Source organism: Monodelphis domestica, chromosome 1 (assembly GCF_027887165.1).
Source record: "Monodelphis domestica isolate mMonDom1 chromosome 1, mMonDom1.pri, whole genome shotgun sequence".
Classification (NCBI taxonomy): Eukaryota; Metazoa; Chordata; class Mammalia; order Didelphimorphia; family Didelphidae; genus Monodelphis; species Monodelphis domestica.
Window position 1 is genome coordinate 566,991,836 of NC_077227.1, and position 26,207 is coordinate 567,018,042.

Genomic DNA, 26,207 nt, shown 5'->3' on the forward strand with positions numbered 1-26,207 from the left:
TGAGTTTGGGAGATGAGAGCACATCAGTACTTGAAAGTTACCCCTGTTAGTTATCCTCAGAGGCAGAGAATATGGTAGTAGTTAGAATAAATATTGATACTACATGAATTCAAAGAAAGTAGCCTTGAGATTAGGAAGAATATTTGAAAGAGAAAAGGCTTTGGAGAGAAAGAGGAATACAGTTTGGGAAAAATTGAATTCACCTTATCTATTGAACACTCAATTCAAGATGTCATTAATAGGAAATTAGTGAAGGAAAAATGAGATCATCAGAGAATTTAGGACATAATAGGTATATTTGAGGATCATGAACTGAGAGGTGAAAACTGCATGGAAGCATATGCTAATCACAAGTGAAATAGAGATCAGTATAACCATTAAGAGTTGACTACTGGGATTCTATCATTCTCCTTTCCTTCTTCCAAATGCTTGGCCATGACAGCATGCAAAATACTCAGATCCAGAATATTGTATTTCAAGAGCAAATGGTACAGACCAAGTGTCTTCTAAGAGTACTGGAATCCACAGATATAGAGGAGGACTAAGATTATACAGTGGAGATTATTGTGTCCTTACCTGACATAAGTGAAGCACAACACTTACTGGAACCCCAACTGAACCTATTATAATGCTTGTACATGAAACATATCTAACATTTCTCTAGCTCTGGCCTAAATACATCATCTTCATAACAGACTTGGGAATTGCACAGTGCAGTAAGACATTGGAGGCCAGAGAGTTTCATTAACTTATTTAAGATCATCCTGAGATTCATTATAAAGTAATTAGAGAGCTATAATGTGGCAAGTCGAGATTTGAACCCAGATCCTCTTGTTCCAAAGTAAGAGGTTCAATTACTCCATCAGGCTATCTTTGGGTAGGTAGAGAGTTAGATAACTCCCTCTCTGTCTCTCTATCAAAATAAAACACAATAGGAAGGTATTCTTGCATGTATTCTTTCTAACTTGTATCCAAATCTCATACCTGATACTACCAGTATGAACTCAGGAGAGGCACATAAACTTTCTGGTCTCATTTATTTTTTCCATCTATGAAATAAAGGATTGTTTTACCAGAAGTTCTCTTAGCTTCCTTCCAGTTAGGAGCTGATGCTTCCATTCTTTGTGTGATGCTTACAGCATATTAGAAATGTCCTGCTCATCCCTGACCTGATTTCTCATGTTCTTTAAGAGTTCTTTTAAATAAGGAATGGTGTAAGATTGAGTATGTGCACCTTCTAGACAGCTAAAAAGCGCCTGTGGAAACATCCCGGCATCCACCCCTGATGTGATACTGGTCCCCACCACAAGCCCCAGGCTGCCTCTACTGGCTCCTACAGCAACAACCACAGTGCTGGCCTGGCCACCACCACTAACCACCAACCAGCTGCTGAGGGTGGCCTTGGAGAGAGCACTGAACGAGCTCGGATGTGGCGTGAGAAAAGTGGCAGAAACCACTCCCCAACCCCAGGACTGGCAGCGGTGGCCCAGGACTCCGTGCCCAAGAGCCCAGTGAGCAGGTCAGCCTACCCCCCAACCCTAATCCCCACCAAAGCTTCTGTCGTGGTCCAGGGGAACAACCCCAGTGTCCATGAGGCAGTCCCTTCCCCCCCCCCTGCCACCCGCAGCATTTGCAAGGAGGTGTCAACATGGAATTTAGGAATCCCAAACGTGTTACCTAGTGAGAAGTGATGAACCCCAATTTTCAGGACTAGCTTGTAGATTGGAGACCCCGAAGCTTGTACTTGTTCCCTGTTCCCATGGAATCTACCCTGAAGGGAATCCCAGGCTAGTAAACTAGACTGAGTGGGGAACCCTCAGGGGAATGACAATCCTAGTTGGGAGAGACTGAGCAAATGCTACTAAGGGTCCTTTAGTATCCTTTGTAGCTCCTTCTCTTACACCCTAGCCTCTAGCTATGATTCCTTTCCCAAACTTGATTGTAGCTTGTCAGTGTAGTTTGAACACTCCCATTTCCTTGTAGCTATAGGGATGTCAATCATCTTTCCCTGTCCCTGGACTCCCCAAATGGTATATAGGTTCCCCAAATTCTTTTGTTCCTCGGAGTCCATCCTGAGTCAGTGCCACTCCCAGGGGTCAGTGACCAGAGTTCAATCCGGACTCTGTGTAGTCTTGGGGAGCAGCTCTGTTGTCGCAACTTAGTAGCGCTAACCCCTTTTTCCTTGATTAAAGAGTGATTTTGACTATTTAATAGTTCTGCGCTTTTTCTAGTTGATAGAGGGAAGACCAGAAAAAGAAAGTTCAGGCTACGAAAGTCCTTGGAACTGACATATAGTTCAACTTCAGAAATGGACATGGTTTTATCAACTGAAATGATACTAAAGATGTTTTTGTACATCAAATGGCCATCAAGAAAATAACCCACGGAAATATCTGACTATCACCCAGGATATAGAAGGGGCCCTCCTCGACCAAGTCCTGGCCTTTCTGTCAGAGAGGCAGAAGACAAGGAGAAGCAGCAGTGGGCTGGTGGCCCACAGCAGCCATTAGCTCGCCAGGGTTACCGGTGCCCATACAACTGCCAGCACGGACCTCTCCCTCCAAATGCTCTTTCCTAGATGCCAAAGAGCTGGCTGAAGCACCAACTGAAAACCCTGCTCCAACTGCTCAGCCCAGCAGTGCTGAGTGAGGTCTGGCTCTGAGAGGCACCTTTCCCATTACAGGCGTGCTAAAACAACACCAAAAAAAGAAACCTTAAATACTTTACCAACACCAAAGAAACATCCAAGCAATTAACTTACCAAGATTTTTGAGAAAATCAGAACTTATTTTTTATCTTAAATTAAAAACATGGGAAGAAAAATCCTTACCAGTAATGGGATCTCCAGGACCACCTGCACAAAAGATAACAAAGAAATGAAACAGCCTCCTCAATTTCAGCAGGGATTATTTTTTTCTGGCTTTATCATATTGTTATTGTGAATTGAAAGAGAACATTTTAGCACTGACCCTAAAGGGAAGAACCCTAACCAAAGGAATTATAGTAAATGCTTTGTTTTTATTTTGATGCTGGAGCTAAACTTTACCAGGTGTGGTTTGTTTGTTTGTTTGTTTTCTTTTGCCAGTTCTATATTCTCAGGATTAGGGGAGGAGAAATTTCCTGCTTTATATTGTGACAACTATGAGTGACCTTCCTCAGAAAGAAATTTCACCCTCTGAGGAAAAAAGAAAAAAATAAAAAATAAAAATAAATAAAGAGTGACCTCCCATTGTCACAGAGTCTCTTATCCTTCTAGTTTGTCTTCCTTCTGACGAAAAATGCCCCTTTTATGCACCTAAATGAATACTATTCTAATAAACACCTTAGAATAAGTGAAAGTGGATTTTCCCTTGGTATTCTTTTGGCTGGTTCCAGTAATAAGTTCAGTTTCCTGTAGGTACAAACAACTTAGCAGGGGGCTAATATCCTAAACCTTTTTGTTAATCATTCAGAATCTTACCTTTGACAGTGTAGGGAAATACCAAAAAAAGCACCATATACATCAAGTAGAGAGTCCTCATGGTGAGTGATTACGTAGAACCTTAGGAGACATGAAGGGAGGGTAACTTAACAGAAGATAGGACAAAATACAAAAAAGACCAGAACAGGCTAGATAATGGCCAGTTTATCTTGGTTCTTTTAATATTACCTCTTAAATTGCTGAAACTGGCTAAAGGAACATTCCCAGGAACTTGGAGTTTTCCAAAATTTATTGGCCTTGGAAATTATTGAACATTACTGGAAATTAAAATTTAATATGCAATTGTTGCAATAAACTGTGAAATTCTATAGTAACCCACATTAAATATCCCATAATTTTTTTAATCTGAGTAGAGTCAAAATTAATTGGACTCAATTCCCTCCATCTCTGGTGACAAATGGAATGGTTTACAGAGGACCAAGTTGAATATTTTAGCTAACCCAGCTTCTTTCAGAGGCAGTTCATTTATAATTTCTAAACCATGGTTCCTAGACAGTCCATCAAAAATCTCATCTGTTCAGAAAGAAATATTTTGAAAGTCTGGTGAAAAGGAAAATAGTAGATCTTTTCTCAGGAATGAACTGGAGGATTTCTATGTGAACTGAAATGAACTTCAAGATGCAGAGTGAAAGGAGCAGAACCAGGAGAACATTGTACACAGAGACTGATACATTGTGGTACAATTAGAAGGAACAGACTTTTCTACTAGCAGCAATGCAATGATCCAGGACAATTATGAGGGACTTATGAGAAACAATGCTATACACATTCAGGGAAAGAACTGTGGGGGCAGAAATGCAGAAGAAAAACATATGATCTATCACTTGTTTATATGGGTATATATACGATTGGGGAATTGGCATTAAAAGATCACTATCTTGCAAAAAGGAATAATATGTAAATGGGTTTTGAACAATAATACATGTATAACCTGGTGGAATTGCTTGTCAGCTCTGGGAAGAGGGAGGAGTTGGAAAAATCATAAATCATGTAACAATGGAAAAATATTCTAAATAAATAAAAATAAATTAAAAATACTAAAATCACATGAATTACTTTCATAATGTTGAACTAAAATTTAGTAAATACATCTTGGAGATAGAGAATAAATTTTACATATCTACATATGTTGAAAAATCTTGCATTGATGTTGACAAACTTTATACTTTATCCTCTCTGCTTTTTCCTACCTGGTTTAGTTATCAATCTCTCTTCAATTTTGGCTCTGCTAGTACATTTTATTATAAAGGTGACCCAGGGAATTTTAAAGTTTTATATCCATGCTCATTAATCATATTAATTATAATTTTTTCTCTGTTTTTGCTCTTTTTGGTTTATGTGTCAATACTGGAGTTTTCTTGGACTCCTTCTTTACCCATTTTCCACTAATTTATATAATATTGGAATTAGTTAATTTAAATGTTTCTTATAATTCACTTGTAAATCCATCTGGTCCTGGTGGGTTTTTGTTTAAAAAGTTTATTTATGATCAGTTCAATTTTTCTAAGATGGGTTTATATTAATATTAAATTCTTGCTCTAGTGAGCTTATATTTTTGTATTTAGTCTTCCATTTTACCTGCAATGTTAAATTTGTTGACATGTGCTTAGGCAAAATAGTTCTTAATAACTGCTTTCATTTTATATTCATTAATTGTATATGCCCCTTTATAGTTGATCTATTTTGTGGATGTTTCATTAAATTAAATCCTATTTTTGTTTATTAATTCAATATTTTGACATAAATTTTATTAATTTCCCATGTATTTTTAAGATGACATATATTTGGTATTTTTTGGAGATTTTTCTTTTATTTTTCCTAATTTGTTTATTGAATACTAAATTCATTGACCTGGTCTTTTTGTATGGTGACTGTAAGGAAGTATTTAGAGATATAAATCTTCCTCTAATTACTGATTTTTAGAATTCCATATTTTTGCATATGTTTTGTCTTAATCATTCCCTTTAATAAAATTCCATATAGTTTAAATGGTCTTGTTCTTTAACTGACTCATTCTTTAAGATTAGATTACTTATTCTTCAATTGTTAATTTGTGTTTCTATGGTCCCTTATTAAACATGATTTATTGTATTATGATTTGAATTTGATGAATTAAGTATTTCTGCTTTTATGCATTTAACTAAACTAACACGTAACATATGATGAATTATCTAAGATTATATTAATCTCTTTGACTGCATACAGGTGGAAATGAAAAGCATAATAAAGTTAAGGAAATTAATAGAATGTTAGATAAGCTATGTATGAGAGATATCCATAGATAACTGAATCAGAATAAGAAAAAATACCATTTTCTCATTGATTCTTGGTACCTATGCAAAAATTCACCATATGTCAGTTAAATGCATAAAAGAAGGAAAACAAAATTCAAACAAAGTTCAGAACATAATGTGTGTATATGTGATATACTTAGAACCAAAAGAGGCCTTCATTTCATTCATAAGGAAACTGAGAATCAGAGCTACTAAGTGATTTGCCTGAAAGCCACATAGTTAATAGAAGAGCCAGAATTAAAACCCATCATCCAATTCAGATGCATTTACCTTTCCTTGACTTACTATATAATATTTATATACTATTTTGTACAATGCTATCTGCCATTATATATACAAATAAATATTATATATGTATATATATATATTCAGTGAAAAAATTACATTAGGAAGAATTCTTCATCAATATTGTTCCTTAGATATTTGTCTATGTGAGCAACACAGACTTCTTTCTGTCTGGTAATGCCACTAAAACAAGCTTGGGAATTGTAGGATGCTAGGCCAGGGAGAACACCAGAGGAAGATGTCTGGAGTATGTGGATATGAGAGAAGTCAAGGGAGTTATTTGGAGTTACTTCATAAAAGGCACCAAAATTTAAAATAATTGGATATAGAGACATAACCACACAAAAAAAGAGCAACTGAAGCTAAAATAAGCAAATATATTATAGTTTAGATAAGCAGGAATAAAGGAAGACAAAGTAAAATACCAAATCCAGACAATATAATTTACTATATCCATCATTAAGATTCACTGTAATAAATGAAGTAAAAAGTGACCATATTTGTTTTGCATCAATGTTTTAGTTGATAGGTTGAAATCTAATGAATTGACGTATTAAAAGTATGTATCAGGTAATGGAGGCCTTCAATTCAAATTCACTCAATAAATATTTTGATGCACCTATTTCATCCATCATTATTCAGGGTGCCTCTTGTAGTCAAATATTGATATTTTTGTATGTCAAAGTCATCACTTTCATTGATAAGAAATTCCCTCTGCCAATAAGAGTAGAAATCATTTATGATTTTGTGTAATGTGTATAACAATTTCTATGGCCTTTCCATTATGACCAGAACACATGTCCTATCTTGCCAACTCCTATCTTTGACTCTGATCAGTCTCTTTAATAAAAATCTTAGTACTCAATCATTACATCTGGGGTCAAACTTTCCATTATGAGTAGACTCATGAAGAGAATCTCTGAACTTAGCTAAGTTATTCTTCATGCATCAGACATACAATTAGTAGTCATGCCAGTCTTTCAATATCCTACTAAATAGCTACATGTAATATATAATGGAATAAATATAAAAGTTAGAAAAATAAAAAATATATATTTACATAAAGTTTTTACATTGATTATTCATATTGATGATTTTAATTGATAAATATTTTATAATTTTAGAGCTCACCAAGACTTGATATTATTATTATTATTATTTTCCCACATTTCTTTTAAAAATGATTAAAATTCTAAAAAAATGAAGAAAATGAGATCAGTCATAATGGAAAATCTTCTGGCTATAGTAATTATTATGGGCCTCATGCAAAAACATAAAAGATTTCTATTTTACAACTAAAGATCTTATAGAAGTGCATGAGGCACTAAGAGATAATTGACTTGACTAATGTCACCCAAAAGTTTCAGTCAGAAGAAGCACTAGAACCCAGAGTTTCCTCTCTGGCCATCATATTGCAGCTGAAACTATATTTCAGACTAATTATGAAGGCCAAAAGAGAAATCATAGAAGACATAGTATTTGTGATTGCAATAAATAATAATATTAATTACAATTAATAACCAATAATGATACCTATTCCTTACCAGAAATCCAGAAAATTCTGTCAACCAGATCAGAGGAGCTATGGTAAGCAGAATGCCTAGTCCTCTATCATTGGACAGCACTAACCTTCCCAGAAAGACACACACAGAACAAGGCTTATATTTTCAGAAGGTGGAGTCTTGGCAAAGAAATCTGTGGGCATAAAAGTTATAGAAGTTCTGAAAACTGTCATTCTGAGACATGAAACCTAAGTAAGTTTGACCCCAGATGTAATGATTGAGTACTAAGATTTTTATTAAAGAGACTGATCAGAGTCAAAGATAGGAGTTGGCAAGATAGGACATGTGTTCTGGATGTATTTTGGTCTCTTAGATGTGCTGATATTTGGTCATCATGTACTATGGCACCTCATTTCTTCTGTTTAGTTGGGAAGGGTAAAGCCCCCACAACTAACTTCCCAGATATTGGGTTGTTTGTTTACTATTTTAATAGGGTAGACAAGAGCTGGGCAAAGAGACAGAGAAACAGGTCCTTTTGGGACTTCTGTCTGCAGTGTTTGTGGGGCACCCTGGAAAATTATCTAGAGGAAAGGAATTGACTTCTCTTTCACCATTATCTCTTCTAGAGCCTTCCCTTCAAAAGACATCTTATCAGTATTACTTCATTACCACCCCCACAAGAATAATATGTTACTTCAGGAAAAAATTCCACATTGTTTTATCTGCTGACTAAAGTATATTATCCAGGAAAGGCATTAGAGATTACTTAATAAAAGTTTGCAATTTCACAGGTATGGAAACTGAATTATAGAAAGAATAAAAAAATTTCCAAAGCTACATAATTATTGAAAGTATTACAGTATAATTAGAAGTAAAGGATGTTGCACAAATGATACTTGTTTTAGTTAGAAGAGAGGCCCTGTCATCATTCCAAATAGTGAAACTACAGAGTAACCTTGGATCAAAGTGCAAATTATATGGGATTCCTTACTTACTTTTAGAAATTTGTTATTCAATGCTCCTCTACTCTATGAGTCATGAATGGTCTTGATGAGAGCTGGAAAGAGTAATATAAATGACAGAATTTGGTTTCCAGAAACAAGAGAGGAGTCTTGAGATTCCTAATTCTCTTCAGGTTCTTGAAAGGTGAAATAATTTGATAAGTAAAGTAATGGCTCATAAACCTTTGCTGATGTCCTGACTCCTAGCATATATATTAGAAATGCTAGGAAATTTCCCCTTGGTTGACATCTGAAACTTTCTCATGTCTAAACTGAATTACAGCACTCCTGAAGAGAAGGATCATTCACTCTGGGTATTATATAGTATAAAATTTCATTTGTACGTGTTATTTATTTCTGTTTTATATAAATGGGTTTATTTACTTTTGATGAATGCATTTATAATGGTATTGATTTTTGGCTGAACAGAAGCCAAGCTTTGGAAACATGACTCAGGGAGTTCCTTTCACATTACTGAATATCAATTAAAAGTTTTAGCTTTTAAATTATTAGTTCTTCAATAATCTGTCCCTCTCACTCTCCCTCTTCCTTTCTCTCTCTCTCTCTCTCTCTCTCTCTCTCTCTCTCTCTCTCTCTCTCTCTCACTCTCCCTCTCCCTCTCTCCCTCTCTGTCTCCCTATCTCCCTCCCCCCCCTCTCTCCATAGAGTATATATGTATGTAAATATGTATGTTTGTATATGGGCAGCTTAGTAGTTAGAACGTTGGGCTTAAAATGAAAAAGTCTTATCTTCCTGAGTTCTCAAATAATTAATAGCTGTTTGACTGTAGACAAACCAATTAACCTTGCTTGCCTCATTTTCCATATCTATAAAATGAGGTGTAAATAAAATAGTGAATTACTTTACTATCTTTTTCAAGACAACTCAAATGGTGTCACCAGGATTCAGAAAATGAGTGAAGAAATATTTGTATATGAACACACATGAATACACACACACATTTTTCCTCATCTGCCATCTTAATTTTTCTACATGATTAGCTCTATCAGGGCACAGGAGAGATCATGACCTTATATGTGACACAGAAGACTAAAAAAATAAAAATCCCATCAGACTAAACTGGCTTTAGTTTATAACACTAGACTTGTTATTCTGACAATTCACAAAGTACATCCTTGCCTTAAGGAATGACAAGTGGGGCTGATAGGGTAAGAAGGAACCAAGTAATCACTAAAAGACAAATCTGGACACAAAACAATAGACTGGGTCACAGGGACACAGCATTTTCCTTGTGACTTATTCTTGATAAAAACTAATCAGCCCATTAATAGAGGCATAACAAGAAATTATAGATTCCTTGGAGTCCAAGATAAATACAAATTTCTTAGTCAATTCTTTTTCCAGTTGTACTCCCCACTGATTATAACTGTTGTCATCCTAGACAATACTGGGAACAAAGATTTTCTGCACAAACATAGCAATAAAGCTCAAAGCATGAAAGGAGAGACTTTTGTAAAGGCAATAGATGATTTCTCAGAATGACTTTATGAGGCTGTAACTTTTGTAAGGCATCATCACTCCTGTTCCAGGTGAGAGATTTTGACATTCATCCTCTCCTCACTTCCCTTTCATAAGACTTTCCACCTAAGCTCAGAAGTTGGCTAGAAGGATCCTGTGAGCAAGGCTGGTCTGGATTGGATTCTGTGTCATTGTAAAGATAAGAAAGTAACTTAGAAATCATCAGGAAAACCTGCTGAAATAAGATGGCAGGAAATATACTTTCCCTTCATTTCTCCACATATTGGCAATTATATTATAATAAATTTGGGAATGTCAATTGATAATGTACTTCCATTAGACTCCTCTTACTCTAAGAAAAGTAGATGGGAAATTGTGGCATATATATATATATATATATATATATATATATATATATATATATATATATATAGGGTAGCAACATGTGAGTCTCATATCCAAAGAAATTAATGCACAATCTTTGTAGTGGCAAAAAATTGGAAAATGAAGGGATGCCCTTCAATTGGGGAATTGCTAAAAATATTGTGGTATCTGTTAGTGATGGAATAATACTGTGCTCAAAGAAATAATGAAATGGAGGAATCCCTTGTAAAATGGAATGACCTTCAGGAATTCATGCAGAGTGAGGAGTAGAACCAGGAGAACATTATACACATAGATTGTTACACTGTTGTACAATCGAATGTAATGGACTTCTCTATTAGCATCAATGCAATGATCCAGGATAATTCTGAGGGATTTATGAGAAAAACACTATCCACATTCAGAGGGACAACTGTAGGATTAGAAACACAGAAGAAAAACAACTGCTTGATCACAAGAGTCAATAGGAATATGATTGGGAATGTAGACTCTAAAAGATCACCCTAGTGCAATTATCAATAATATGGAAATAGGTCTTGTTCAATGACACATCTAAGGTGGGGGGTGGAAGGGGAGGGAAAGAACATGAATAATATAACCATGAAAAAATATTCTAAATTAATAAAATAAAAATTTTCAATTAAAAAATTACTGTATGACTTGTCTAGTATGACAAGCAACACTATGTTCCAGTGGGAGGGTGAGGATGAGATTTTTCATTAAATGAGCTACTGAGAATAGCAACTTAATGTTATCAGAATCAACATTAAAGAAAACGGAGGGTCTAAGTGCTGACCACAGGGGACATGGTTAGAGAGTGTGATCTAGAAGAGAATACAACAAAGGAGAAAGTCAGAGAGGTAAAATACAAGGAGTATTTCATAGTAAATGGTATCTAAAAAACCTAATTTATCAGTAGTAAAATGGTATCTAAAACCTTTAGATAGAGAATATCAAAGAAGAGAGAATTATTAACAGTGTCAAAGGCTGATGAGATGTCAAAGAGAATGAGGATTGAGAAAAGACGACTGTATTTGAAAACTAATAGATCAGTTGTATATTTGGAGCAAGAAATTTTTGGGGAAAATTAGAAGATAACTTTTAAGGGAATGGAAGAAGAGAAAGTAAAGGATCCTCATGTAGATGGATTTTTTGGATTAATTTAGCTGCAAAGAACAGGGTTATTGGTTAGGAACAAAGGACTAAGTGAAGGACTTTTTCAGGAAAGGGACGATATATTCAAGTTTATAGGCAGCAGGGAACAAAACAGTTCTCCACTTTGATAGGGAAAGACTGAAAATAAGTGATAGCAGTGAGATAACAAAGGGAACAGTCTATTGGAGGAAATAGTGTGGAATATAATCAGGTGAAAATTGTTAAATTTAATTGTGGTTGGACTCTGAATATTGATATAGGTGGTCACCAGGGATTTAATTTCTAAATCCCAAAATGAATTACTAAAGTAAATGGAATTTATGGTAGTTTATTTACAATAGAGGGAAGATATTAAAGAATGAGAGAGAGAGAGAGAGGAAATTCTGACTTCCTCTGAGCCAGGTAGAAATACTAAGGCCCTAATCAGGGAAAAGAGTCTCAAGAAAGTGGGCCTTTTTACACCTCCAAGAAAGGCAGGGTTACTAAGTCAGTCTTTCACTCATCAACGGCGACCATATAAATGGAAAGAAGTCTAGGGTCTGTCTTCCAGTCACTCCTCAAGTGTCTGTCTTTCAGTTACTCTTCAGAGTGAGAGAGCTCTTCGATCTCCTCAAATCAAATATCTTCTTCTGGTCTCTGGTACTCTTCTTAAAGATCTTTTTCTCTTGTGTCACTTCCCCTAAATTTCATGTCTACCAATCACAGCAGACACTTTTCTCCAGGACTGCCCACTATTTGGTTCACACCTTTTTTAGTTAGACTATATCTTGTTGGGTTACTTAACACTTTTTTTTTGGTTAGTTCACTTTTTGTAGTAACTTAACACCTTTTTGTAGTTAAAATGTGTAGATCTACTTAAAATACTGAGTTATCACCTTCTGGAGGTTAAAATCTAAAAATAGAACATAGATTACAATTCAATCTTCCCAATAAAGGAAGAGCTAAGTACCTTCATTGTTACAATCCAGCGATAGCTAAATCCAATCTTCACCATCACCCCTGATGATCATTGGGAGACTAGTCTCCCCATTGATTAACATAATCATCTTGTAGTCCTAAAAGACTTCTAACTACAGATATATACAATATTTCAGTTTCTAAGAGGAAATTACAAGTTAGAGAGAAATAGAAAAGAGAGAAAGCAAAACTAATGTTTTGCTAGGCACGTTGACAAAAAGCCAAATTATGGGGCAATCCTCTTTGGCATAAAAGTATACATTTACAATAAATGTTCAGTCCCCTTTTGTTCAATTGATTGCACCCCAAAGTGCATTCTCAATCTTCTAGATGCAGTGTAGGGTTCTGCAAGCATTTTTCTTTGAAGAGTTCATTCTCTGGATTCAAGGAGTTAGCAAACTTCTTTTCCTGAAATTCTTCTTAAACAAAATTTTAAATATTAGATTTTTAAATAAAAATGCATTACAATCCCCCAAAGAGGGTGTTTATCAACACCCAGATCAACTCAAAGTGGTTGAGTTATTGGTGTATGAGTCAATTATTAAGAGAAAAATACCAAAAACATAAAAGAAAAATAGAGGAAAAAATTAAGCTTTTGAGAGAATAAAAAGTCAAAATCAGAATCAAAATATCAAAAACAATGCATATAAAATGTCTGAATTAAAAAAAAAGAATAAATTCATAACAGGTCCTTGTTATTGGGGTCCAATTAAAGTAAATTTCTATCCTACAAATATTTAGAGGAAAAAATTGCAGTAATGCTGTATTTACTCATTATGTCAGGTCAATAGGAAGTTGCCATAATATAAGAGAGAAAATACAAGACCAGATTTTTGTGTAAAAAGGAAAGTGTCATTCCTTAGGCTGATCTTTTGACATATCTCAGGGATAGGGGAGCCAAACTAGCCAATTTTTAGGTACTTTCATGGAAAGTACTTTACAATGAGTGTTGTTTAAGGTGTCCTGAATCTTACTATATGTCAAGCTATGCAACCTCGAGTCTCATACTAGGTTCAAGTCATTTCATATTGGCATAGAAATCCATCACCTGGATTGATTTCCTTTTGACCTGTGTTCTCTTTTGGCATTTTTCAGATTAAATCTGTACTCCTTTTTTGATCCCTAAAATCACACAAAATCATAAGTCATAGTCCCATAATATTTATCAATAGATGGCAGGTTTCCATAGTCTAAAGCTTTTTGGGTATGCATTTTTATGCTAACCAAATGGATATCTTAGCTTATTGCAAAAATCAAAAATAGAAAGAAAAATGATAGATCTACTTAAATTACTGAGTTATCACCTTTTGGGGATTAAAATCTAAAAATAGATCATAGATTACAATTCAATCTTCCAAATAAAGGAAGAGCTAAGAACCTTCATTGTTACAATCAGGAGATAGCTAAATCCAATCTTTACAATAGGTAGAGGGGTTAACATGGTAAAGAGTAAGACTATTTGATTAAATGGAATAGAGGTGAAGGAGGAGACAGTGGCAGAAGGTACTTGAATGATGGGATATGAGGAAGATAACTATAAAGCTTATGCCATCTTCAGTAGAATAGGTTACATAAGTATAGGCAAGTTTCATATTTTTCATTGTATTTGTTGTCCTTGCCATCAATCTATGGTAATTTAGAATTATGAGAATATTTTTAGGTTCCAGACAAAAAGGGGAAAAAGTTTAAAATGAGAACTTAAGATGTTCAATTAAAAAATAAAATTTTCTACTACCTGATAATTTAAGGAAAAAATGGGATAGAGATGAAAGAAAGCTGTATGATACTGGTTACAATAATTCACTCAGTTTAATCAGTATATGTCAATTATCAGAGCAAAGAAATCAAGTGATCTCTAATTTAAGCAACCTAAATAATACTGAGTCTACAAATACTGGACTTCCTTGTAATTTTGGTTGTTTGGTTTTTGTCTTTCATACTCGAAGGGGACCAAAATGATATCACTGGGAATATCTTTTGACTCACACCTAAATTAGATTGCAATGAGACAGAGTTAAACAAGGTTCACAGCCTCTCTCTTTCAGAGACATCAAATTATTGCAGCAAGAAAAAAAGTCGAGATGACTGGTGATGGCTTTGAATGTAGTGGATGACCTTGGCTTCTTTGATGCAGAATCAAGTTCTTAGTATTCCACAGAGCTACCTTTGTGACCATTTCAACAAATTGTTATCATTTTCCCCTTTTGCTAAGAGAAATCTTTGTGTACCTCAGATAGACATCTTCCTAAGTTGCCAACAGTTTTGAGGTCTGTGAGCTAACCTCAACCTAGTTTAACCTGCTTGTTGAGATGTTTTACTAGAGTACAATCACTACAAATGTTATAGATTCTTGCAGCTACAAATTAGAACTGGGTAGAGATCGACACAAACAAGAAAAATCATTCTTAAAAGGACTCAGGAAGCCCTAAAACCAGAGCTCCTAGTCTTCCCTGAAAACCACATGCCGTGTAGGGAGGCATAGTGTGAATCTTAAAATTACTCAGACTGTGTTTTAGAAGATCTGATCTAGCTATTCCCCTATTGTAACAATGGAGATACTTGATCAGCAATGTATTGGGAACTTTTAAAATTACTCCACCATACTCAGACAGTGTCTTAGGGAAAGATAAAGTTGTAAACTCCTGATTGAACAATGAAAGTCCCTAACTCATACCTTATAGTAAAGCTAGAACCTTAAGATAGGTCTATTTTTAGATCTAATACAAAAAGGTGTTAAGTACCTGTAAAGCTTAAATTAGTACCTAAAAAGGTCAAGTAACTTACAAAAGGCAAGCTTAACAAAGAGGTGTGAAGTACTCAGAAGATTTAATCTAACCAGAGAAGGTGAAAACCAAAGAAGGTGAAAACTAAGAATGGGCAGTCCTGGAAAAAAAGGATCTACTGTGATTGGTAGATGTGAAAATTTAGGGTAGGTGACATAAGAGAAAAATCTCTTTAAAAGGAGGCAAAGGAACAGTTCAGGGACAATTAAATTCAGTTTGGAGAGTAATTTCAGTTTGGAGCGGAAGAACCCAGCTTGGAGATGGTCTTGTGGTGAGTGATAAAGACTGACTCACTCTTCCTTAGGCTCAGCCTTTTTCTACTGCTTGGCTCAGCCTGAGCCAGAGCACTTTAAATTAATTCTCTCTCTCTTTCTATCTCTCTCTCTCCTTCCCTTAAATTCCTTCTCTCTTTATTAATTAAAATCTCCATAAATCCTCAGCTGACTTTGGTATTTTCATATTTGGGAATTTCCCATGGCGACCACTTATTTAGAATTTAAGTCAAAACACTAAAATTATCCTTATAGTTTTGGCGTTTCCAATAGAAGCCACAGGCAAATTTTGTTAAAACATTATACTTATTAAAATTTATAAGGTATGATACAATATTTTAAGCAGTTTCCTTTCATGAAATACATCAGTGGATAAAGTCAGTTTTTCAAAAAGTGAATGAGAAACAAAACTGGAGGTGGGGTGCTAAGTTGCTCATTGGTTTTGGAGACAGGCCTATAGAGAGGTCCTATGTTCAAATTTGGTCTCAGATACTTCCTTGCTATGTGAGCCTGGGTAAATCACTTATTCCCTATGGTCTAGCCCTTACTGCTCTTCTGCTTTAGAATCAATTGATTCTAAGACAGAATGTAAAGGTTTAAACATAAATTAAATAAATAGGTGTAACAAATCGAGGAAATATACTATGCATGAAAAATAATAAAAATGGAAGACATTGAAAAGTAAAGATTGAAGAAACAAAGATATAGATATATCTTTCTTATATATATATATGATATATATGTATATATAGTATATATGTAATTCATATCAACACTAAGGGTAATGGATCTCTGATCCTTTGCTTCTCATATTCCAGTCCTCAATATGCTTATATTGTTTCTCAAAGTGTTACTGGTCAGAAGAAACACATGAAAGAAGAATAGAGTACATCAACTTATCCAAAGCAGGTGTCTACTGGCAGTTGTACAGTTGTGAGAACATTTAGCTATTATAATAATTAAAATTCTCTGAAGATCATATCTTAATTCATAATTATTTATTAAATGATATAAATGGCCTATAAAGAGAGAGAAAACACCAACTAAGTATGGCTGGCCACCTCCCCTTCTTTTATCTGGGGCCCAACCTCCCACCTACTCACTCAGGATTCCAAGGAAAAAGTCTTGATTTAATCCCTGTACTTCAAATTTTGCTCTTTGTGATGTCCTTTTCCCAACCCCAAAGGGGTGTCGAGAAGAATATTGTAGCTTATGTAGAAGAATAATTGTGAATACTACCTCCAGAAAGTGAACTGAAAAAGAAAAAAATGGAATATTTAATTTATATGCACCTGCTGGTCTCTGGGACAATATCTTCTGTGATGCAAGGAGGGAGGGAAAGTCCTGGGGCATTTGCAGATAAATTAGATAGCTAGACAGAGTGATTGAAGAGAACAAGCTATCCAGGAGTCACAGAAAAGTAGGAAACAGTTGAAAGTTTCATATAGGATTAATTATGTACATATGAAGAAAAGTTAGCTAAACATATAAGAGATTCATGATTTTGTTTATTTACAAGCTTCTTTTCTTTGCAAATTGAATTGATTGTTTTATTTTTTTAATTTGGAATTAAAAATAAAGCAAAATGTTTCAGGAAAATAACAACTAAAAAATAGGATGTAAGGTCCTGGAGGGCAGAGATTGTTTTAATTTTGTCTTTAAATCTGTAGTACAAAGCAGTGTCTAGAATATAATAAGTTTTTAAATGATTATTGTTTTATTTATTAAATGACTTTCTGATGAATACTATCAAATGAGGCAAAAAGAAGAGAGAAATGTTTTTCCTAATCATGTTAATAACCACTGTGAAAAACCAAAACACTAAATTCCAATAGAGTTTTTCCATCAAGATGGTGAAGTCCTCTAGCTATTTGTGCTTATGCATGCCTTTGTGTTGATTGTCTCAAGCTTCATGAAATTACATATTCTTCTGTATGAGATCCAAAGTCAAAATAAAAAGTTGAACTAACATCCTCATAAAAATGAATGAAACAATAAAAACAGCACTTATGATGCACAAAACACTGTGCAAAATATTGGAAATGCAAATAGTAAATCAAGACTCCACAATAAAGGAAATCAAATCTTTATAGGGGAGACAGCACAGGATAAAATAAGTGGATAAAGAATGTCTGTTATTCTGAATATGCTATGCAGACAGATGAAGAATGTAGAGAGCTCATTGATCCATATGTATTTATGTACACATTTACACATGAATGTATATATATATATATATAATATAATTATGCAAATATGTAAAATATCTAGGTAGGTCTGTTGAAGTCTCTCCCTTCCTTCAAATTTAAATAAGTCACTTCTTCCCTTAAGCCTTTCTTGATTTTCCTTGTCATACCAGGAATAGATGATGTTATCCTTTTCACATGTCTGTTAGCACCTCGAGATAAGTGCAAAGAAGAGACAGAAATTATTCCTATCATATTTCCATGGCTTATTTCTTTGTGTACTGTAAGCTTCTTAAAAGCAAGGTCTTTGTTTAATCTTTGTAATCTCAAAAGAGGAGCACAAAGTTCACATAGTGGTTACTTAATAAATGTCTGTTCACTTTAAAGGATTTGGGGTGGGGTTTCCACATTTTTAGTAGCTCTACTCATAGATCAAAAGCTTTTCCCTGCTTTTATATATGTATAAATAAGGAGGTTTTTGTTGTTATTCAGGCATTTCAGTTGTATCCTATTAGTGGTTGACCATTTCCCTGCTCCATATAAGGAAGTTGGGAATGACAAAATCCAAAGTATTTCATGGCCAAAGGAATAGCATTTGGATCTATTTTAAAAGAGAATTCAATCAGGTAAATGGATATTTTGGTTTGAAATGACACATGGAGAAGCTGTTACTTGTCTTCCATATTGGAAAGGTTATCACATGAAGGAGGAATTAGACATTATCTGTTTGGCCATAGTGGGCAGGACCAGGAACAAAAAGCAGTTTTTCTGATCCATGAAATTTAGACTTTTTATCTGGAAAACAAAAAAATTCCTAACAATTAGAATTGACCAAATATGGAATGTCGTTGTTCAGTCTTATCTGACGCTTTTGACCCTATATGAGGTTTTTTGGTAAAGATACTGGAATGGTTTGCCATTTCATTCTCCACCTCATTTCACAGATGAGAAAAATGAGGCACAATGAATTGAATAACTTCCCAGGGTCACGTAGCTTTTAAGTGTTCGAGTCAGTATTTTAATTCAAGAAGATGAGTCTTTCTGACTCCAAACAAAGGGCTCTGTCTACTTTTTCACATAGCTCCTGGATGTATACTGAAATACAGCATAGACTTTCTTAAGAGTCAGTGGATTCTTCCTCCTCACAGGAGGTCTTCAAAAAAGAGAATGGATGCTATTTGTCCTGTATTCTATTCATGGGGATCTTTTCGTGTGTAGATTGAATCAAATGACTACAGAGGGAAGTTCCTTCCAACTCTCGATTTTTTTAAACCATCTTGAGATTTGATACTGTGTATTGGTTCCAAAAAAGATGAGTGTTCAGGCTAGGAAATGGGGGTAAAGTGACTTGTCTAGAGTCACACAGCAAGGAACTATCTGAGGCCATAGATGAATCCAGGACCTCTAATCTATAGACCTGGTTCTCAATCCACTGAGCCAACTAGCTGTCCAAAAACAACTCTTAATTTTTCTGATGCTCTCATTCCACAACCCTTGGAAAGTGTCTTTATTCACTAGAAAAGGAAAGACAAAGAAATTTATTAGATTTGGTCTCAGATTTTCCTCACAATAAACTAACTTCATTTAAAAAAAAATTGGTCAATTTCAAACATTATTCCCTGGTTATAGAAATCATTTTCTATTCCTCTCTTCCCTCTCCTCCCCTCCCCTCCTGTAGCCAATGAACAATTCCACTGGGTATTACATGTGTCTTTGATTAGAATCCATTTCCATATTGTTGGTATTTGCACTAGGATGTTCATTCAGAGTCTACATCCCCAATCATATCCCCCTGGACCCATGCAATCAAGTAGTTGTTTTTTTCTTTGGTGTTTTTATTCCCACAGTTTTTCCTCTGAATGTGGATAGTGTTCTTTCTCATACATCCCTTCAGGTTGTTCAGGATCACTGCATTGCCACTAATGGAGAAGCCCATTACATTCTATTGCATCACAGAGTATCAGTCTCTGTGTACATTGTTCTCCTGGTTCTACTCCTTTCACTCTGCATCCTGAGCCTGAGAGGGAAGGGGAGCTCTCTGCTCCATGCCTCGGGTTTCCCCTCTTTCCCAGGGTGGTTCTTGATTCCCCAAGACTCCAGGATCTTCAACAAACGATATAGAAGAAAAGCAAAATAAAGCCAGAATTTTAGACAAGTAAATAGCTGCCTCTCTGAAGAAGTGGGAACATGTAAGGAATCAACTAGATGTAGCAGAAATGATGCTGAGAAATCATTCAGAAAAAGCTTCAGACTAGATTATAGGTTAGAGGAAACTGTAACTAAGTCACAGAAAGGAAAGGATGGAAGATAGATCAACCCTTGGCCAACATGGAAACATCCATCTCTTCCAAGTGTTCTGAAATAGATAATAATGGAAAAAGATAACAGCAAAATTCCACATTGTAAAGAGGAACTGGACAAAGAACTTCAAGTGCTTAGGCCCTATTTTGTTGACAAACCTGAACAAGTTGGAATGAAGAAAGGTGGTTTATGAGTCACATGACTTGGACATGCATCAGTTTTGGTGGAAATGGATGAAGTCATATTTCTCACTGACCTTATTTTCAGTATGTGGGCTTCATTGACACAGTTCATTGGTCTAAAATGCTTTTGCCATCCACCATATAAAGTAAATCAGCTTCCCAAAATAGATGCAGTTCTAATCAGTTATACCCACTATGACCACTTGGACTATAATATTGTACTTAGTTTAAACGAGCACTTTGACTGTGAACTGAGATGGTATCTATGGGTCTCTTAGAGTGGATGCAGAATTGTGGCTGTGAGAATGTGATTGAGCTGGACTGGTGGGAAGAGAACTGTATTCCTTGACATGATGATGTTACCTTTGTCTTTACACCTTCCCAACACTGGTGTAAAAGGACTCTGATAGATGACAATAAATTTTTGTGGGGCAGCTGGTCTGTCTTAGGGCCTTGGAATAGATCTTTTTTTTTTTTAATAATATTTTATTTGATCATTTCCAAGCATTATTCATTAAAGACAAAGATCATTTTCTTTTCCTCCCCCCTCCCCCCATAGCCGACGCGTGATTCCACTGGATGTCACATGTGTTCTTGATTCGAACCCATTTCTATGTTGTCCATATTTGCATTAGAGTTTCGTTTAGAGTCTCTCCTCTGTCATGTCCCCTCAACCGCTGTAGTCAGGCAGTTGCTTTTCCTCGGTGTTTCCACTCCCATAGTTTATCCTTTGCTTATGCATAGTTTTTTTTTTCCTCCTAGATCCCTGCAGATTGTTCAGGGACATTACACTGCCACTAATGGAGAAGTCCATTACATTCGATTACACCACAGTGTATTAGTCTCTGTGTACAATGTTCTCCTGGTTCTGCTCCTCTCGCTCTGCATCACTTCCTGGAGGTTGTTCCAGTCTCCATGGAATTCCTCCACTTTATTATTCCTTTTAGCACAATAGTATTCCATCACCAACATATACCACAATTTGTTCAGCCATTCCCCAATTGAAGGGCATCCCCTCGTTTTCCAGTTTTTGGCCACCACAAAGAGCGCAGCTATGAATATTCTTGTACAAGTCTTTTTGTCCATTATCTCTTTGGGGTACAGACCCAGCAGTGCTATGGCTGGATCAAAGGGTAGATCTTTTTTTGCAGGAGACACTGATTATTGTACCACTTTTGAAGAGATAGGAAAATCATTTGGATCTTTTGATCTTGCGGCTATTCCCATTGGTGTTTATGAACCAAGGTGGTTTTTGAAATGTAGACTCTGAAGAGGCTGTAAGGATTCACACTAATGCTCAAGCCAAGAAGTCTGTAGCTATTCACTGGGGACCTGCCTTAGCAAATGAGTATTCCTTGGATCCTCCTATGAAATTAAAAGAATCTCTAGAGAGGTATGGAATCAACAATGAAGATTTTTTCATCTTGAAGCATGGAGAATCAAAAGACATAAAGACTGATGAGGAAAACCTTGAATAAATATGGATGATAAGGTATGGGAATAAATATATCTACATATCGGAGGACTTTTGAAAAAGACCTCATGCTGGATTTAAAATAGCAAAATAAAATATAAAATTAAGAAATTCATAAAAGATAATTTTCTTTTAAATTTAGAAATAGATCTCTCCTGCTTTGCATATTACCTTGTAATAATTTGCACAGATTAGTTAATTTATACTTTAAAGTATTACAGAGTGATTAAAATAATTATATTGAATAATGGATGGCATTTAAATAACATTTCAATGGAAGCTTTTAAAAAATACCAATTTAAAGAAGTCATGTATAGATTTGGTTCTATTTCCAGAAGCTTTAAAAGATTTATTCCTTTGCTTCAGTTCCTTTTTTTTTTATCCTTTTTTTATATATAAGGTGAATCAAAATTGCCTGTACAGATACATTTTAAGAACCCTGATCAGTAAATATAATCCCCCTAACCGCAGCAGTACTTTTGTTATTAAATCAACATATATCTCTAACTATGCTTTTTACAGCACACATAAGTAGAGATTTGGGTCTTGCTCGCTCTACTTTTTGAAGGAGTTTTGTTTTTTAAATATGGATATAATATGCTCTAGTTGAATTAGGAGGGAGGAGGTACAGAATGAAGTAAAGGGAGGGAAATGAGAAAGCATTATCAGTGAAAAGTCTGTTGCTTCTAAAAATCAGGTCTTTCATTAAGCACAAATATATGACTGACTACATGGAAATTGATGTTTTTACATAATTTATATTTATGTCTTGATAAAATATATTAAAAGACTATCTTTCATTTATATTTGATCCTGTCCATGAAGCAATCTGTCTGTAAAAAAAAATACCACTTGTCTAAATTCTCCTTTTCATTGATCTTTGTAGTAAATCCTAAAAAATATCAAAAAGGTTAACTAAAAAAACAAAAACTTCGTAATGTTTGGGGAACAGTGACATGGCTCAGTGGATTTAGAGCCAGTTTAATGAAATGAAGTCTTGGGTTCAAATGTGGCCTTAGATACTTCCTAACTGTGTGACCCTGGGCAAGTCACTTAACCCCCATTGCCTACCCCTTACCACTTCTGCCTTGGAACCAACACACAGTATTGAAAGGTAAGGATTTAAAAAATAACAATAATTATCTTGTTAGATCAAATAACTTGCAAATAGACTTTTTTTCATTATAAGCAATTACTATAATATATACATATAATATCTTCTGCTATAGTCTTACCTAAATAAAATTTCTGCATGTAACATTTCTAAAACAGTATATTTTATGCAAATGTTCTGTACTTCAGGGAGAAGCCAGTTAGTCAATAGGCTGACAAATATGCATGTATGTATAGAAGCACTATGACCTGGCTGCAGAGCATCAAATGCCTGAATTCTAGCCCTACCACTGATTTAATTTGATTTTTTGGGGGTGACTTCAAATAAGTCACCTATGCCTCACTGTCCTCTAATATGTGGATAAAACTTTTTCCTTGCCTTCCAGGCATACTGTGAGGAATAAATATTAAAGTAATATTAAAAATACTTTGAAAACTTACAAGAGAAAATGATTATTTAAGGTATTTTGCTGTCTAAGCAATGGCACATAGACCAATGCTTCCAAAAATGTACCTTGCTGAATTTTTAGCATCCATATCAGGAAATGAAAAATTCAGGGTGACCACACTCATTGTATATTTCAACAGTAACAGCCCATATTGCTGTAGGAAATTGTATTTTATTTTTGCCTACAAAGATGCAAAGAGAATTGTAAAATATTTTGACATCAGTAACACAAAGTTATCAACATATCTTGTAATAAATTTTCTAGAGACAAAAGTGTACAAGTAGGAATGCATTTAATACAAAGTAAAATTGTATAGGAAAATGGGAATAAAAGTAAGGTAATTTTACAATGGAAGTGTTGAGACCCTACCTTAGCTCTTGATGCCGAATGGAAGGCACCATCTCATTAGCCACTTTCCTGATATTATATACTGAACTAAAAGTTTAAAGATTACAAATGAAGCCTGACTACCATTTAAAAGCACATTTCACTTGAATATCTCTTCCATAAGTTGCCTGAGTATGTTTTTATTTGTAATACCACCTTTTAAAAGATCTCCAAGCACTTTAGAACAGTCTAATAATTATTCCCTATAAAAATTTATTTAATTCAGACTTCCTTGTGAAAATTTTGTTACTGTATTTTAATTGTTCTCACTTTTTAGACTTAATAATATTGTCCTTTTAGTCATTAAAATGTGGAGAATTCTATTCTTAAGTTCATAATGAATCACCTTCAACAAATAACCAGAATATCTCTAAATCTTTTAGCATTTATTTTCCATTCTAATATTTGTCTTTTACCTTTGACACTTGCGAAGGCTTGCTATATGCCTGTTCAATGAAGAAAATTTTCAAATTTTGAAAAGTGTAAAGGGTAAATGATAATAAATCAGTTATTTCACTTTAAAAAAAAAACTATTTTCTTTTTGGCTTGAAGACTTTTTGTTGGTTTTGTGTGTGTGTGTGTCTCGGCTAATAAATTTTTGTCAAATAAGTGTGACTCTCTATGGAGATAAGGAGTCAGGCAGATGGGGAATGAGTGATTTTTTACAAGTTCATTCTGAATTGAGTCCAGCTAGAGTAAGAGGGTCAAAGGGGACCAAAAGATCAAAGGAACATCAAGGGAAGAGGCCTCAGCCATCGCCACACATAAACACCTGAACTGCTGCCCTGCCCTAAACAGACCTGTATAAATACAGATGTCGACTCTCCATCACCAGTTTGAACTTGGATACCTGTTGTTGGCTCAGTGACACTGAGGTATCAGCCAAGTTGCCACTATGAGGTCCCTCTGTCTTCTCTTTGTCCTTCTCTTCTTGGCTGCCCAGGACACAGATGAGAGTACAGTGGAAGAAACAGATCTCAGTTCAGGTAAGAGGGCATCATGCCAAGGCAAGCTAGGAGAATTTGGGCAGTGAGGGACTACTCCTTCCTGAGAGCCTTCTAAGTCCTATAGCTAGGAGTCTGCCACAAGGATCCTATTGCAACAGGGGAACTTGTCCTAATGCTCTGAAGAACAAAGAATTTGATAAGACTTTGATATTCTAACTCTGAAGTTGTCCTTCAGAGAAGCCTGCCTGACATTTTCTGTATTTCCCAGAGAGAATTATGGAAGAATAAGAGTGAATGGGGGTCAGGTTGGGGAGGCAGGATTTTTTCTGGGCTCATTGAAGGGATGCTGGGAGATAAGGGCCCTGTAAAATATTAAGTTTGAGGTGTGAGTCGTCAGTGCTCCTCTCTGGGCCTTTCAGTAACATTGCGACTAGGCTATTGGGATTATCAGTCCACAAACATTTATTCATCATAGATGACAGATTTTGATGCAGACTGGGTGTTAAGTGTCATCTAGGTCAAACCACTTATTTTGATGATGAGGAGCTTGAAGTTCCCCAAGGTTAAGTGATTCGAAACAAAATCACGCAGCTATTTAACATCTTAGGTGCATTTAAATCCTCCAGTGCTCCTGTGTGCCATGCTCTAGAACAGTGATGGCCACCTTTTAGAGATGGCGTACCAGGCCCCACTCCATCCCCACACCCAATGTCATTCCTGTCCCCCCAGACCACATGCCATGCCCCTCCCCCAAGTTCTGGGCACACCCCACTTTCCTCCTTACCCCACACAGGGGAGGGAGAAAGTACTCCCATTGGGCTACTGGGCAGAAGGGTGGTGAAGTGAGGAATGTCCGCAGGCGCATGGAGGGGGGAAGGGAGTGTCCGCAGTGCTCTATTCCCCTCCAGCTCTGTCACAGGATGAGTTGCCCATCTTACCTGCTATGTGCTCCCATTGGGCTTCTGTGCAGAGGGGTGGGGAATGTGAAAAACTGTCATCAGACACAGTGGAGAGGGGGAGGGGAGCACCTCTACCTGAGTTCCTCTGCCTTTCTAGTAACCAACAGGGGAGGGGTAGGAAGAGAGGGCAGCTACATGCCTGAAGAGAGCCCTCTGTGTGCCATCTTTGGCACTCATTCATAGGTTCGCCATCACTGCTCTAGAATAAGTTACCTGTGTCAGCAAGCACAGTTTTATGGAGCTAATTTAGAATGGCTGAACTATATTTCAAGGTAACAAAGACAAACCTTCCAATTTTTCTCTCTGCACAGGGACTGGAAAGGTAAACGACAAACACTGTCCTTGCAAAAAAACCTGCCCAAAGCAATATCGGGAAGGCCGTTGTCAGAGGAATTACATAGGATATAGGTGCTGTAAGCCTGTAGATGAATGAGCAACAAAGATCTTCCTGGATATTCTTGAGGATATTCTTCTGGAGTTCTTAAATTACTGGTTAATGTTCTGCTCTTTCCAATTCTATTTGTGCAATTAAAACACCATCCTTTGAGACTTGTGTCTGTGTGGTACCTGTGTAGCCTGTTTTACACTTGTGAATTTCAAAACTACTCCACCCTGT

At 35.7% G+C, this 26,207-nt stretch overlaps 1 pseudogene; it reads left to right on the forward strand.

Moving 5' to 3' along the window:
• Positions 1-443: 443 nt before the first annotated feature.
• LOC107650842 (N-acyl-phosphatidylethanolamine-hydrolyzing phospholipase D-like) lies at positions 444-26,207 on the forward strand (annotated as a pseudogene).